The 16,165-nt window shown below is 41.1% G+C and overlaps 1 long non-coding RNA gene across 1 annotated transcript in view; it reads right to left on the bottom strand.

Annotated features, from left to right (window-relative positions):
- Nucleotides 1-305: 305 nt before the first annotated feature.
- The window catches only part of LOC138674029 (uncharacterized), a 29,482-nt gene continuing 13,622 nt past the window's right edge, over nt 306-16,165 (bottom strand). The window contains exons 2-3 of the long non-coding RNA XR_011320436.1: nt 7,773-7,907; nt 306-329 (exon numbers count right to left, since the gene is read on the bottom strand). This is a non-coding gene — a long non-coding RNA (uncharacterized lncRNA). The remainder of the gene's footprint in view (nt 330-7,772; nt 7,908-16,165) is intronic.

The following is a 16,165-nucleotide window of genomic DNA, read 5'->3' as shown; positions in this document are numbered from 1 at the left end:
CCAAGCTCTAAAAAAAATACGACAAAAATGTTCAAAAGGTCTATAGAAAATAAAATGGTATCACTAAAAATGTCACTTTGTCCTTACAATAATGCGGCCCCCCAAATTCAATTTTTTTCTATATGGGGCCCATATACCCAGCCAAGTTTAAGACCCCTGTTCTAGATCATACTGCTAAAAGTCAGTTTTCAAGTAATAATCTCTGGTCTTCAGGTGTATGGGGTTTTCATAAACTAAAAAATATAATCACCCCATGTTATCTGCAATTCCTTCATTCATCACTTGTGCAGGACGTTTTTTCCCATGTTTGTCAATCAGCATATCTTTATCTGTGGAAAAAAAAAATCATTTACAAGTTTGCTGGCATACCAGAAACAAAGTCACTAAGAAACAAAAAGTAGATGTCTGCTTTAGACTTTTTTTCTGTAAGTAGAGTCCCCTTAAAATAAGATTACAATTGAGTGTCCTGTTTCTTGGACACCCAGTGCTCAGTTGTAATTTGTGGAAGAACTCAGCATTGACACCACACAGAAAAATAAATAAATGTTATGCCTTTTCAATAAGGAATGCAAGAGATACACAGCTGTGCTCTGGCTTAGTCTATGTTCACATCTGCTTAGATTTCAACAAGAGCCCCAGGTTGTAGAACCCATTATATTTAACCCCTTTCTGACATAATAATCCATACCTGTGCCCTGGGCCTATCTGATGAGGGACGGATTATTACATCATCGCGATCGCCCACGAACATGGGCTGTGCGCGGGCGATCGCAGCCGGGTGTCAGCTGATTCTGACAGCTGACACCCGACACTAAGTGCCAGGAGCGGTCACGCACAGCTCCAGGCACTTTAATCCCCTGAATGCTGCGATCTAATGCGATTGCAGCATTCCAGGAGCCGGCAGAAGGATGACAGCACCTCTGTCTTTGGATTGGGGGTCCCGAACGATGCCATGGTGACCCAATGTTGTCATGACGACATCTCACCAGCGCTAGGAAAGTTGCTTGATCATGCGCAGTGCATGATCAGCAACTTTCTCTATCAGTGCAGAGCTTACAGTTTGCAAAGCATAAGGATGCTGCTGCATACCCATACTATACAAGCTATCAGTCTGCAAAAAATTATAGTCACAATAGTGAGACAAAGTAAAAAAAAATTTAAATTGTAAAAATATAAAAAAAAATAAATCAAAAGATATTGTATCTATAAATAAATAATTGCATGAAAAGAAAAACAATAAAAAGTACACATATTTGGTATCGCCGCATCCGCACCGATCCGACCTATAAAACTGTCCCTCTAGTTAACCCCTTTAGTGAACACCATAAAAAATAAATAAAAAACAAGGCAAAAAACAATGCTTTATCATCACACCGCCGAATAAAAAGTGGAATAAAACGCGATCAAAAAGACAGATATAAATAAACTTGGTACCACTGAAAACATCATCTTGTCCCGCAAAAAACAAGCTGCCATACAGCATCATCAGCGGAAAAATAAAAACATTATAGCTCTCAGAATAAAGCGATGCAAAAAATTTTTTATTAAATAGTTTTTATTGTGTAAAAAGCACCAAAACATAAAACAAACTATATAAATGAGGTATTGCTGTAATTGTACTGACCCGAAGAATAAAACTGCATTATTAATTTTACCACACAAGGAACGGCATAAACCCCGATAAAAAATTCCTGAATTGCTGGGTTTTTCTGCCTCCCAAAAATCAGAATAGAAAGAGATAAAAAAAAAGTCATGTGTCAGAAAATTGTACCAATAAGGCCGGCGTCACACACAGCGTAAAACAATACGGTCCGTATATTACGGCCGTAATACGCTGAAAAGTCCCGAAAAAAGTGGTCCGTAGCTCCTCCGTAGGCAGGGTGTGTCAGCGTTTTTTGCGCATGGCATCCTCCGTATGTAATCCGTATGGCATCCGTACTGCGTGGTTTTCTCGCAGGCTAGCAAAACCAACATACCGCTATAGAAGTGATCCATGTGTCCCAAAAAGAAAAGAAAATATATATATACTGTCTATATATATATATATATATATATATATATATATATATATATATATATATATGTGTGTCAGTAGACACATATATTAGAGAGAAGTCTATGGAAGCGTGAAAAATACGGATTACACACGGACAAGCAGTGTGACTTGCGAGAAATACGCAGCGCTGTTAGAGAGAAAAGCCGGTAATTCAGTGCGGTGTACAGTAAAATCACACTGACAGCTTACAGTAGAATAGGTAGAATAAATGTGTACACATAGAATAGGTATATATATATATATATGTCAGTGAGACACATATATGTATATATATTAATATTTATTCCAGCGCTAGACAGCTTGAAAGCCGGTAATTCAATTACCGGCTTTTTCCTTCTCCTTCCTAAAACCCGACATGATTTGAGACATGGTTTACATACAGTAAACCATGTCTTCTCTCCATTTTTTTTGCAGATTCCACACTACTAATGTCAGTAGTGTGTATCTGCAAAATTTGGCCGTTCTAGCTCTTAAAATAAAGGGTTAAATGGCGGAAAAAATTGGCGTGGGCTCCCGCGCAATTTTCTCCGCCAGAGTAGTAAAGCCAGTGACTGAGGGCAGATATTAATAGCCTGGAGAGGGTCCACGGTTATTGCTGGCTGTTCATAGATCGTGGGAAATTACCTAGAAAGCTCCCTGGCTTTCTAGGTAATTTCCCACGATTTATGAACAGCCAGCAGAGGGCGCCTCACCGCAAATGAAGCTAAATATAGATCATTGATCTATTTTTAGCCTCATTCCCTGGGGTTTTGCAGCGAGGAGCAGCGTGCATTAGCACAGCTCCTTGCTGCAAAATGTTTTAACCCCTTCAGAAGGATTTACATCGTTGGACGTTACAGATCTGCGGAGGGTAAGTATATTGTTGGTTTATTATGTTTTTTTACTCACAGAACGAGGGTCTTCAGTGACTGGATTGGGCGTTGAATAAAATACTGCAACAACCATTGTTTTTATTTCATTAAAATAATTTTAAAAAATGTGTTTGTGTTTTATTTAACCCTTTACTAGTATTGGATTAATAATGGATAGGTGTCATAATTGACGCCTCTCCATTATTAATTAGGCTTAATGTCACCTTACAATAGCAAGGTGGCATTAACCCTTCATTACCCCATATCCCACCGCTACACGGGAATGGGAAGAGAGTGGCCAAGTGCCAGAATAGGCGCATCTTCCAGATGTGCCTTTTCTGGGGTGGCTGGGGGCAGATATTTTTAGCCAGGGGGGGGCCAATAACCGTGGACCCTCTCCAGGCTATTAATATCTGCCCTCAGTCACTGGCTTTACTACTCTGGCGGAGAAAATTGCGCGGGAGCCCACGCCAATTTTTTCCGCCATTTAACCCTTTATTTTAAGAGCTAGAACGGCCAAATTTTGCAGATACACACTACTGACATTAGTAGTGTGGAATCTGCAAAAAAAATGGAGAGAAGACATGGTTTACTGTATGTAAACCATGTCTCAAATCATGTCGGGTTTTAGGAAGGAGAAGGAAAAAGCCGGTAATTGAATTACCGGCTTTCAAGCTGTCTAGCGCTGGAATAAATATTAATATATATACATATATGTGTCTCACTGACATATATATATATATATACCTATTCTATGTGTACACATTTATTCTACCTATTCTACTGTAAGCTGTCAGTGTGATTTTACTGTACACCGCACTGAATTACCGGCTTTTCTCTCTAACAGCGCTGCGTATTTCTCGCAAGTCACACTGCTTGTCCGTGTGTAATCCGTATTTTTCACGCTTCCATAGACTTTCATTGGCGTATTTCTTGCGCAGTACGGTGACAAACGCAGCATGCTGCGATTTTGTACGGCTGTAGAAAGCCGTATAATACTGATCAGTAAAATACGGCAAATAGAAGCAGGGGCATAGAGAATAATTGTGCCGTATTTTTTGCGAGTTTTACGGACGTAGATTCTGCGCTCTTACGTCCGTAAAACTCGCAAGTGTGACGCCGGCCTAAAAATGTGATCTTGTCCCGCAAAAAACAAGCCCTCACATGACTCTGTGGGCCAAAATATGAAAAAATATAGCTCTCAAAATATGCTGATGCAAAAACTATTTTTTTTGCAATAAAACCATCTTTTAGTGTGTGACAGCGGCCAAACATAAAAAAATTATATAATTTTTGTATCGCTGTAATCGCACCGACCCGAAGAATAAAATCGCATAATCACTTATACTGCATGAGGAATGGTGTAAAAAATAAATACGACCAATTCTTCACCTACTGTTGATTTTTTCACTCTGCCTCCGAAAGATCACAGTAGGGCTCAGTGCACATTTGCATGCGCTTTGTGCCGAGCGCTTGCACTGGGGTTTCTGTGTAAATCTCTGCATTACGTGATTCAGACGGAACTTCTGGTGGAAGATTCCCCATAATGAGGCAGACTGAGGCACTGTTAATGCCGTCTGACCTGTGATCTGGTGGTGTCCGTCTTTTTAGGATTGCATAAAAGTGCCGTTGGCCACAGTTTTGTGCACTTCTGAAAAGAAGGACACCGCTGAACAGAGGCCAGACAGAGTCCAGAGTAACTCTGCTGCCGCGTTAGAGTGAATGGATCCCTCGGGGATTTTGTCTGAATCACGTCACTCAGAGATTCAGAAACCTCAAACCCCAAAGTAAGTGGTCAGCGTAGTGCGCCAGATAAATGTGATCCCTAACGTTATGTAAAATGTTCACAATAAAAGCTTCAACTCAGTCCACAAAAAAAGCAAGCCCCACAGTGCACCTAATCCACATATAGCGTCCACATGTTTGGCATCTCTGAAGCGTTGAGAGCCCACCTAACTTACGGGTGCATGCCTCCAGAAGCATGGGCTCGGCATAATGTACTGGTGACTGCAACGTACTGGTCACTACAGCGTACTGGTCACTACAATGGAAGTTTGCAATTCTCACTCAGCAACATTCATTGCTGCTTGTTTCTGGAAAATATCCATGGAATTAAAATTGTAACTACACTTGTAGATAAATTCCCAAAGGGGTATAAATTCCAAAATGGGGTCACTTGAGGGGGAATTCTGCTCTTCTACCAATTAGGGGCTCTATTTATAGAATCTTCAAACTGTTCAAAGAAAATCTGCGCTCGAGGAGGCAAATAGCGCTCCTTCCCTCCTGAGTCTCTCCGTATGGCTAAGTAGTACAGTACAACCACATATGGGGTATTGCCTCATTCAGTAGAAATTGTGGGACAAATTATGATGCCATTTTTACCCACTTCTTGTGGGAAAATGTAAAATCTGGGGCTAAAACAAAATTTTGGTGCTAAAAATTTAGTTTTCTCTTCACTGCCCAGTGGTATACAAATTCTGTGACACACTCGTGGTGTCTATATGATCACTGCACCCCTAGATGAATTCATTGAGAGGTGTAGTTTGTAAATTGGGGTCACTTATGGGGGGTTCTGCTCTTCTGGCACCTCATGGGCTCTCCTAGTGGGTCATGGCACCTGCAAACCATAACAGTAAAATCTGGCTTCCTTGCCTTCTGAGCTTTTCACTGTGCCTGAAAAATATTTCCTGATTACATGTAGGGTATTGGCGAACTCAGGAAAAAATGGACCTCAATTTGTTGTAAAAAAAAAATCTTATTAGCCCTCAGAAAAATTACAAAACTTGGGGCTAAAACAACATTTTAGTAGTAAAAATGTAATTTATTCTTTCTTCACCGCTCAATGGTAGAAAATTCTGAGGCACATGTGGTGTCAATATGATCACTACACCCCTAGATTAATTCATTAAGGAGTGTAGTTTGTAAGTTGAGTTCACATATAGGAGGTTTCTGTTGTTCTGCACCTCAGAGGCTTTGCCAATGTGACATGGCATCCTCAAACCATTCCAGCAAAATTTGAACTCCAATATGGCTACTCTTCCAATCTGAGCTTTGTATTGTGCCTCAAAAGTAGTATTCTCCCACATATAGGGTATCGGTGCACTCAGGAGAAATTGCACAACAAATTGTATGATGCAATTTTTCCTGTTACCCTTATGAAAATGCAAAATTTGGGGCCTAAATAACATTTTTGTGGGGCAATGTGATATTTTTATTTTCACGACTCAACGTTATAAACTTCTGAAGCACCTGGTGGTTCAAGGTGCTCACCACACATCTAAATACATTTCTTGAGGAGTCTAGTTTCAAAATGGGGTCATTTGTGGGGGGTTTTCTCTGTTTAGGCACATCAGGGGCTCTCCACTACGGGACATGACGTCCGCTAATGATTCCAGGAAATTTTACATTCTAAAAGTCAAATGACGCTCCTTCCCTTCCGAACTCTGCTGTGCGCCAAACAGTGTTTTTCTCACTCATGTGGGGTATTGGCATGTTCAGGAGAAATTGCACAACACATTTTAGGGTCCATTTTTTCCTGTTACTCTTGTCAAAATAAAAAAATTGTATTTGAAGTAAATTTTTTGTGAAAAAAGTTAAATATTTTTTTTCCACATTTCAAAAATTCCTGTTAAACCCCTGAAATGTAGTGATGAGCGAGTGAACTCGTTGCTTGGGTTTTCCCGAGCATGCTTGGGTGACCTCCGAGTATTTATGACTGCTCGGAGATTTAGTTTTCATGGCGGCAGCTGAATAATTTACAGCTACTAGCCTGCTTGATTACATGTGGGGATTCCCTAGTAACCAGGCAACCCCCACATGTACTTAGCCTGGCTACTAGCTGCAAATCATTCAGCTACCCCGATGAAAACTAAATCTCCGAGCAGTCATAAATACTCGGAGGTCACCCGAGCCTGCTTGGGAAAACCCGAGCGAGTACACTAGCTCATCACTACTGAAGAGTTATTAATAAACTTCTTGAATGTGGTTTTGGGCACCTTGAGCAGCTTTTAGAATGGTGTCACTTTTGAGTATCTTTTATCATGTAGACCCCTCAAAATGACTTCAAATGTGATGTGGTCCCTAAAAAAATGGTTTTGTAAATTTTGTTGGAAAAATGAAAAATCTCTGGTCACCTTTTAACCCTTATAACTTCCTAGCAAAAAAAAATTCCGTCCTTCTATGGGCAGAGTCTTCATCGATCTTCTGCGCAGGCGCCAGCAAGTCCCTGCGCAATAGCATAGACTCACCTGCGCAGAAGATCGATGAAGACTATGCCTATAGAAGGTCGAATAAGTTTTACATAACCGCATGATAGATGGCATATTCGCAGGATTACAATGCTGCAACTGCACGTGACAGGTCAGTGCATGGGAGGGGATGCCATTATAATGAAGAGAGGAGGAAGGGATTTCTTCCAGGCAGCGCACACCCCGGAGCCCGGAACAAATCATTGACATAAAACATAACTTAATTTCTCAAGATCTAAATCGCAGCTATGAGGCATACAGGTAAGACTGGTTTAACCATTCGATTACTGTATACCTATAGTAATAGCTCAAAATCGTCCAGGGGATGACATATTCCCTTTAAAGGAAGAACAGAACAGCAAGCAGTGCTATTCTTCCTGTAAAAATAATGTCCGTCATTTCATGGAGCCACCATTGTCTCCTGGCCTCTGTATATTTAACAGAAAATCATTATGCAGATTTTAATACAGCCTTATTGATAGAGGATCCCAAAAGGGGACTTCACCTATGAACTCAGAATTCCCTAATAACATATTTGAAAAATGGTTTGGTTTGAAAGGTTGAGGCACAATAGAATCCATTGTCACCTCCTTATACCATTACCACGCACTTATATACCTTCTGAGATGTCTTCATCTGATCCACTCAGAGTTTTTGGCTCCACATCTACAAAGTCATATAGATGCACTTTGTCATTTTGGATTGTTTTTTCTGATTTTACTGACTTCCTTCCAGGGGCCATGGCTTCGATATCTGTTATTTATGAAGAAATAAATTAAGGATTGTTTTAAATTATTTGTTTAGTTTAATATTTCATATTCTGCAATACATAGCACAAAATGCTAACGACAAAACAAACACAAGACAACAGTTATGATTAGTAATGAGTAAGCATGCTTGGATAAGGTGTTATCCGAGCACGCTCGTGTGCTAATAGAGTATCTAGGGCGTGTTAGAATAGTTTGTTCAAGTCGCTGTAGCTGCATGTCTCGCAGCTGTTCGACAGCCGCAACACATGCTGGGATTCCCTGTTTGTTAGGCAATCCCTGTATGTGTTGCAGCTGTTGAACACCTTATCCGAACACGCTCGCTCATCACTAGTTATGATCTGTTTTCTACACCGAAATGTGATACTGTGCGTATTTACATTAGTTCACATATGCAGGGCACGTCTAACATGTGCATCATCTTTGATGAAATATAAAAGTCTTGATACTTGTGTGAATGAGCCCTGAAGCCATTTTGACATTGAAAATATTATTAGTATTTTGCATCCGTTTAACACCAAAATAAGGACTACATCTGCATTGTGTCAAACTGGCCTTATTTCAAGTTCACACTACACAAGAAGTAGAGTCACCGGTGAGATGGAGATCTGAAAATGTGAGTGTTGATCATGGTTTTACACAGAAGCACTTCTAGGAACATTTCCTAAAGCAAGTTTCATATAAACACGTTTGTAAACTTGTGTAAAGATGAATTCACACATCCTTGTTTAAACAGACAGCTCATGGACATAACACAGGGGGAATCCATGTGATATCCACTATATCACAGACCTTGAAATGTGTTAATTTGGTTTGTGACTCAGACTGAACTGGGCCATATCTTCTTCCATTTTTTTTGTTGATAGACGGTCCAAAAAAAAAAAAACAGCATGTGAAGAGGCCCGTATAACAGGTACGTGTTTTATCCACAAAATGAATACAACACTTATGTGAAAATCGGATGTGTGAATGAGGTCTAACACGATGCAAAATATGAGATAATACATTCTTAAGTCATGAGTACCACATCTGTATTACAGATGTGTAATCCTGATGGACTGTCTTTTGGGTAGAAAATGAATTACTTAAGACAGCCCCTTGGGAAAATTGATGCAAAATATATGCAGTATTAATAACATATGGATAAAATACAGACACAACTATAATTTGAGCACTACTTATATACCTTAAAAGGGTTGTCCAGGACTAAAATATCAATGACCTTTCCATTCGATAGATCATGAAATTGAGACAGGTTTGGGGGTCCTACCACTGATCAGCTGATATCTGTTCTGGAACGGGCTAGACGTAAGTGATGTACAGTACCGACCAAAAGTTTGGGCACACCTTCTCATTTAAAGATTTTTCTGTATTTTAAAGACTATGAAAATTGTAAATTCACACTAAAGGCATCAAAACAATGAATTAACATATGTGGAATGATATACTTAACAAAAAAGTGTGAAACAACTGAAAATATGTCTTATATTCTAGGTTCTTCAAGCTAGCAACCTTTTGCTTTGATGACTGCTTTGCACACTCTTGGCATTCTCTTTATGAGCTTCAAGAGGTAGTCACAAGGAATGGTTTTCACTTCACAGGTGTGCCCAGTCAGGTTTAATAAGTGGGATTTCTTGCCTTATAAATGGGGTTGGGACTATCAGTTGTGTCGTGCAGAAGTCTGGTGGATACACAACTGATAGTCCTACTGAATAGACTGTTAGATTTTGTATTATGGCAAGAAAAAAACAGCTAAGTAAAGAAAAACGAGTGGCCATCATTACTTTAAGAAATGAAGGTCAGTCAGTCCGAAAAATTGGGAAAACTTTGAACGTGTCCCCAAGTGCAGTTGCAAAAACCATCAAGCGCTACAAAGAAACTGGCTCACATGAGGACCGCCCCAGGAAAGGGAGACCAAGAGTCACCTCTGCTTCTGAGGATAAGTTTATCCAAGTCACCAGCCTCAGAAATCGCAGGTTAACAGCAGCTCAGATTAGAGACCGGGTCAATGCCACACAGAGTTCTAGCAGCAGACACATCTCTACAACAACTATTAAGAGGAGAATTTGTGCAGCAGGCCTTCATGGTAAAATAGCTGCTAGGAATGCACTGCTAAGGACAGGCAACAAGCAGAAGAGCCTTGTTTGGGCTAAAGAACACAAGGAATGGAGATTAGACCAGTGGAAATCTGTGCTTTGGTCTGATGAATCCAAATTTGAGATCTTTGGTTCCAACCACCGTGTCTTTGTGCGATGCAGAAAAGGTGAACGGATGGACTCTACATGCCTGGTTCCCACCGTGAAGCATGGAGGAGGAGGTGTGATGGTGTGGGGGTGCTTTGCTGGTGACTCTGTTGGGGAATTATTCAAAATTGAAGGCATACTGAACCAGCATGGCTACCACAGCATCTTGCAGCAGCATGCTATTCCATCCATTTTGCGTTTAATTGAACCATCATTTATTTTCCAACAGGACAATGACCCCAAACACACCTCCAGGCTGTGTAAGGGCTAATTGACCAAGAGGGAGTGATGGGGTGCTATGCCAGATGACCTGGCTTCCACAGTCACCAGACCTGGACCCAATCAAGATGGTTTGGGGTGAGCTGGACCGCAGAGTGAAGGCAAAAGGGCCAACAAGAGCTAAGCATCTCTGGGAATTCCTTCAAGATTGGTGGAAGACCATTCCCGGTGACTACCTCTTGAAGCTCATCAAGAGAATGACAAGCGTGTGCAAAGCAGTCATCAAAGCAAAAGGTGGCTACTTTGAAGAACCTAGAATATAAGACATAATTTCAGTTGTTTCACACTTTTTGTTAAGTATATAGTTGCACATATGTTAATTCATAGTTTTGATGCCTTCAGTGTGAATGTACAATTTTCATAGTCATGAAAATACAGAAAAATCTTTAACCCCTTTACCCCCAAGGGTGGTTTGCACGTTAATGACCAGGCCAATTTTTACAATTCTGACCACTGTCCCTTTATGAGGTTATAACTCCGAAACGCTTCAACGGATCCTGGTGATTCTGACATTGTTTTCTCGTGACATATTGTACTTCATGATAGTGGTAAAATTTCTTTGATAGTACCTGCGTTTATTTGTGAAAAAAACGGAAATTTGGCGAAAATTTTGAAAATTTCGCAATTTTCAAACTTTGAATTTTTATGCAATTAAATCACAGAGATATGTCACACAAAATACTTAATAAGTAACATTTCCCACATGTCTCCTTTACATCAGCATAATTTTGGAACCAATTTTTTTTTTTGTTAGGGAGTTATAAGGGTTAAAAGTTGACCAGCAATTTCTCATTTTTAGAACACCATTTTTTTTTAGGGACCATGTCTCATTTGAAGTCATTTTGAGGGGTCTATATGATAGAAAATGCCCAAGTGTGACACCATTCTAAAAACTGCACCCCTCAAGGTGCTCAAAACCACATTCAAGAAGTTTATTAACCCTTCAGGTGTTTAATAGGAATTTTTGGAATGTTTAAATAAAAATGAACATTTAACATTTTTACACAAAAAATTTACTTCAGCTCCAATTTGTTTTATTTTACCAAGGGTAACAGGAGAAATTGGACCCAAAAAGTTGTTGTCCAATTTGTCCTGAGTACGCTGATACCCCATATGTGGCAGTAAACCACTGTTTGGGCGCATGGGAGAGCTCGGAAGGGAAGGAGCGCTATTTGACTTTTCAATGCAAAATTGACAGGAATTGAGATGGGACGCCATGTTGCGTTTGGAGAGCCACTGATGTGCCTAAACATTGAAACCCCCCACAAGTGACACCATTTTGGAAAGTAGACCCCCTAAGGAACTTATCTGGATGTGTGGTGAGCACTTTGACCCACCAAGTGCTTCACAGAAGTTTATAATGCAGAACCGTAAAAATAAAAAATCATATTTTTTCACAAAAATTATATTTTTGCCCCCAATTTTTTATTTTTCCAAGGGTAAGAGAAGAAATTGGACCTCAAAAGTTGTTGTCCAATTTGTCCCGAGTACGCTGATACCCCATATGTGGCAGTAAACCACTGTTTGGGCGCATGGGAGAGCTCGGAAGGGAAGGAGCGCCGTTTGACTTTTCAATGCAAAATTGACAGGAATTGAGATGGGACGCCATGTTGCGTTTGGAGAGCCACTGATGTGCCTAAACATTGAAACCCCCCACAAGTGACACCATTTTGGAAAGTAGACCCCCTAAGGAACTTATCTGGATGTGTGGTGAGCACTTTGACCCACCAAGGGCTTCACAGAAGTTTATAATGCAGAGCCATAAAAATAAAACAAAATTTTTTTCCCACAAAAATTATTTTTTAGCCCCCAGTTTTGTATTTTCCCTAGGGTAACAGGAGAAATTGGACCCCAAAAGTTGTTGTCCAATTTGTCCTGAGTACGCTGATACCCCATATGTGGGGGGGAACCACCGTTTGGGCGCATGGGAGGGTTCGGAAGGGAAGGAGCGCCATTTGGAATGCAGACTTAGATGGAATGGTCTGCAGGCGTCACATTGCGTTTGCAGAGCCCCTAATGTACCTAAACAGTAGAAACCCCCCACAAGTGACACCATTTTGGAAAGTAGACCCCCTAAGGAACTCATCTTGATGTGTTGTGAGAGCTTTGAACCCCCAAGTATTTCACTACAGTTTATAACGCAGAGCCATGCAAATAAAAAATATTTTTTTTTCCACAAAAATTATATTTTAGCCCCCAGTTTTGTATTTTTCCAAGGTTAGCAGGAGAAATTGGACCCTAAATGTTGTTGTCCAATTTGTCCTGAGTACGCTGATACCCGATATGTGGGGGGGAACCACCGTTTGGGCGCATGGGAGGGCTCGGAAGGGAAGGAGCATCATTTGGAATGCAGACTTAGATGGATTGGTCTGCAGGCGTCACATTGTGTTTGCAGAGCCCCTAATGTACCTAAACAGTAGAAACCCCCCACAAGTGACCCCATATTGGAAACTAGACCCCTCAATGAACTTATCTAGATGTGTTGTGAGAACTTTGAACCCCCAAGTGTTTCACTACAGTTTATAACGCAGAGCCGTGAAAATATAAAATCTTTTTGTTTTCCCACAAAAATTATTTTTTAGCCCCCAGTTTTGTATTTTCCCAACGGTAACAGGAGAAATTGGTCCACAAAAGTTGTTGTCCAATTTGTCCTGAGTACGCTGATACCCCATATGTTGGGGTAAACCCCTGTTTGGGCACACAGGAGAGCTCGGAAGGGAAGGAGCACTGTTTTACTTTTTCAACGCAGAATTGGCTGGAATTGAGATCGGACGCCATGTCGTGTTTGGAGAGCCCCTGATGTGCCGAAACAGTGGAAACCCCCCAATTATAACTGAAACCCTAATCTAAACACACCCCTAACCCTAATTCCAACGGTAACCCTAACCACACCTCTAACCCTGACACACCCCTAACCCTAATTCCAACCCTATTCCCAACTGTAAATGTAATCTAAACCCTAACCCTAACTTTAGCCCCAACCCTAACTGTAGCCCCAACCCTAACCCTAGCCCTAGCCCTAACCCTAGCCCTAACCCTAGCCCTAACCCTAGCCCTAACCCTAGCCCTAGCCCTAACCCTAACCCTAGCCCTAGCCCTAACCCTAGCCCTAACCCTAACCCTAGCCCTAACCCTAACCCTAGCCCTAGCCCTAACCCTAGCCCTAACCCTAGCCCTAGCCCTAACCCTAGCCCTAATGGGAAAATGGAAATAAATACATTTTTTTTTATTTTTCCCTAACTAAGGGGGTGATGAAGGGGGGTTTGATTTACTTTTATAGCGAGTTTTTTAGCGGATTTTTATGATTGGCAGCCGTCACACACTGAAAGACCCTTTTTATTGCAAAAAATATTTTTTGCAATACCACATTTTGAGAGCTATAATTTTTCCATATTTTGGTCCACAGAGTCATGTGAGGTCTTGTTTTTTGCGGGACGAGTTGACGTTTTTATTGAAAACATTTTTGGGCACGTGACATTTTTTTATCGCTTTTTATTCCGATTTTTGTGAGGAAGAATGACCAAAAGCCAGCTATTCATGAATTTCTATTGGGGGAGGCGTTTATACCGTTCCGCGTTTGGTAAAATTGATAAATCAGTTTTATTCTTCGGGTCAGTACGATTACAGCGACACCTCATTTATATAATTTTTTTATGGTTTGGTGCTTTTATACGATAAAAACTATTTTACAGAAAAAATAATTATTTTTGCATCGCTTTATTCTCAGGACTATAACTTTTTTATTTTTTTGCTGATGATGCTGTATGGCGGCTCTTTTTTTGTGGGACAATATGACGCTTTCAGCGGTACCATGGTTATTTATATCTGTCCTTTTGATCGCGTGTTATTCCACTTTTTGTTCGGCGGTATGATAATAAAGCGTTGTTTTTTGCCTCGTTTTTTTTTTTTTTTTCTTACGGTGTTTACTGAAGGGGTTAACTAGTGGGACAGTTTTATAGGTCGGGTCGTTACGGACGCGGCGATACTAAATATGTGTACTTTTATTGGTTTTTTTTTTTTATTTAGATGAAGAAATGTATTTATGGGAATAATATTTTTTTTTTTTCTTCATTATTTTGGAATATTTTTTTTTATTTTTTTTACACATTTGGAAAATTTTTTTTTTACTTTTTTACTTTGTCCCAGGGGGGGACATCACAGATCAGTGATCTGACAGTTTGCACAGCACTCTGTCAGATCACTGATCTGACATGCAGCGCTGCAGCCTTCACAGTGCCTGCTCTGAGCAGGCTCTGTGAAGCCACCTCCCTCCCTGCAGGACCCGGATCCGCGGCCATCTTGGATCCGGGGCTCGAGCAGGGAGGGAGGTGAGGAGACCCTCGCAGCAACGCGATCACATCGCGTTGCTGCGGGGGGCTCAGGGAAGCCCGCAGGGAGCCCCCTCCCTGCGCGGTGCTTCCCTGCACCGCCGGAACATCGCGATCATCTTTGATCGCGGTGTGCCAGGGGTTAATGTGCCGGGGGCGGTCCGTGACCGCTCCTGGCACATAGTGCCGGATGTCAGCTGCGATAAGCAGCTGACACCCGGCCGCGATCGGCCGCGCTCCCCCCGTGAGCGCGGCCGATCGGCTATGACGTACTATCCCGTCCAGGGTCAGATAAGCCCAGGGCACCTCGACGGGATAGTACGTCTAAGGTCACAGAGGGGTTAAATGAGAAGGTGTGTCCAAACTTTTGGTCTGTACTGTACATAGTTACATAGTTATTAAGGTTGAAGGAAGACTATAAGTCCATCTGGTTCAACCCATAGCCTAACCTAACATGCCCTAACATGTTGATCCAGAGGAAGGCAAAAAAAAATCATGTGGCAAAGAGTAAGCTCCACATTGGGGAAAAAAATTCCTTCCCGACTCCACATACGGCAATCAGACTAGTTCCCTGGATCAACGCCCTATCAAGGAATCTAGTGTATATACCCTGTAACATTATACTTTTCCAGAAAGGTATCCAGTCCCCTCTTAAATTTAAGTAATGAATCACTCATTACAACATCATACGGCAGAGCTCCATAGTCTCACTGCTCTTACAGTAAAGAATCCGCGTCTGTTATTATGCTTAAACCTTTTTTCCTCCAAACGCAGAGGATGCCCCCTTGTCCCTGTTTCAGGTCTATGATTAAAAAGATCATCAGAAAGGTCTTTGTACTGTCCCCTCATATATTTATACATTAAAATAAGATCACCCCTTAGTCTTCGTTTTTCCAAACCAAATAGCCCCAAGTGTAATAACCTATCTTGGTATTGCAGACCCCCCAGTCCTCTAATAACCTTGGTCGCTCTTCTCTGCACCCGCTGTAGTTCAGCTATGTCTTTCTTATACACCGGAGACCAGAACTGTGCACAGTATTCTAAGTGTGGTCGAACTAGTGACTTGTATAGAGGTAAAATTATGTTCTCCTCATGAGCATCTATGCCTCTTTTAATGCATCCCATTATTTTATTTGCCTTTGTAGCAGCTGCCTGACACTGGCCACTGAATATGAGTTTGTCATCCACCCATACACCTAGGTCTTTTTCATTGACGGTTTTGCTCAGAGTTTTAGAATTAAGCACATAGTTATACATCCTATTACTTCTACCCAAGTGCATGACCTTACATTTATCCCCATTAAAGCTCATTTGCCATTTATCAGCCCAAGCTTCTAGTTTACATAAATCATCCTGTAATATAAAATTGTCCTCCTCTGTATTGATTACCCTGC

The sequence above is a fragment of the Ranitomeya imitator genome, chromosome 4, assembly GCF_032444005.1.
Source record: "Ranitomeya imitator isolate aRanImi1 chromosome 4, aRanImi1.pri, whole genome shotgun sequence".
NCBI lineage: Eukaryota > Metazoa > Chordata > Amphibia > Anura > Dendrobatidae > Ranitomeya > Ranitomeya imitator.
The sequence above is the reverse complement of the archived record's forward strand: the minus strand, read 5'-3'. Positions and strand labels throughout refer to the sequence as shown.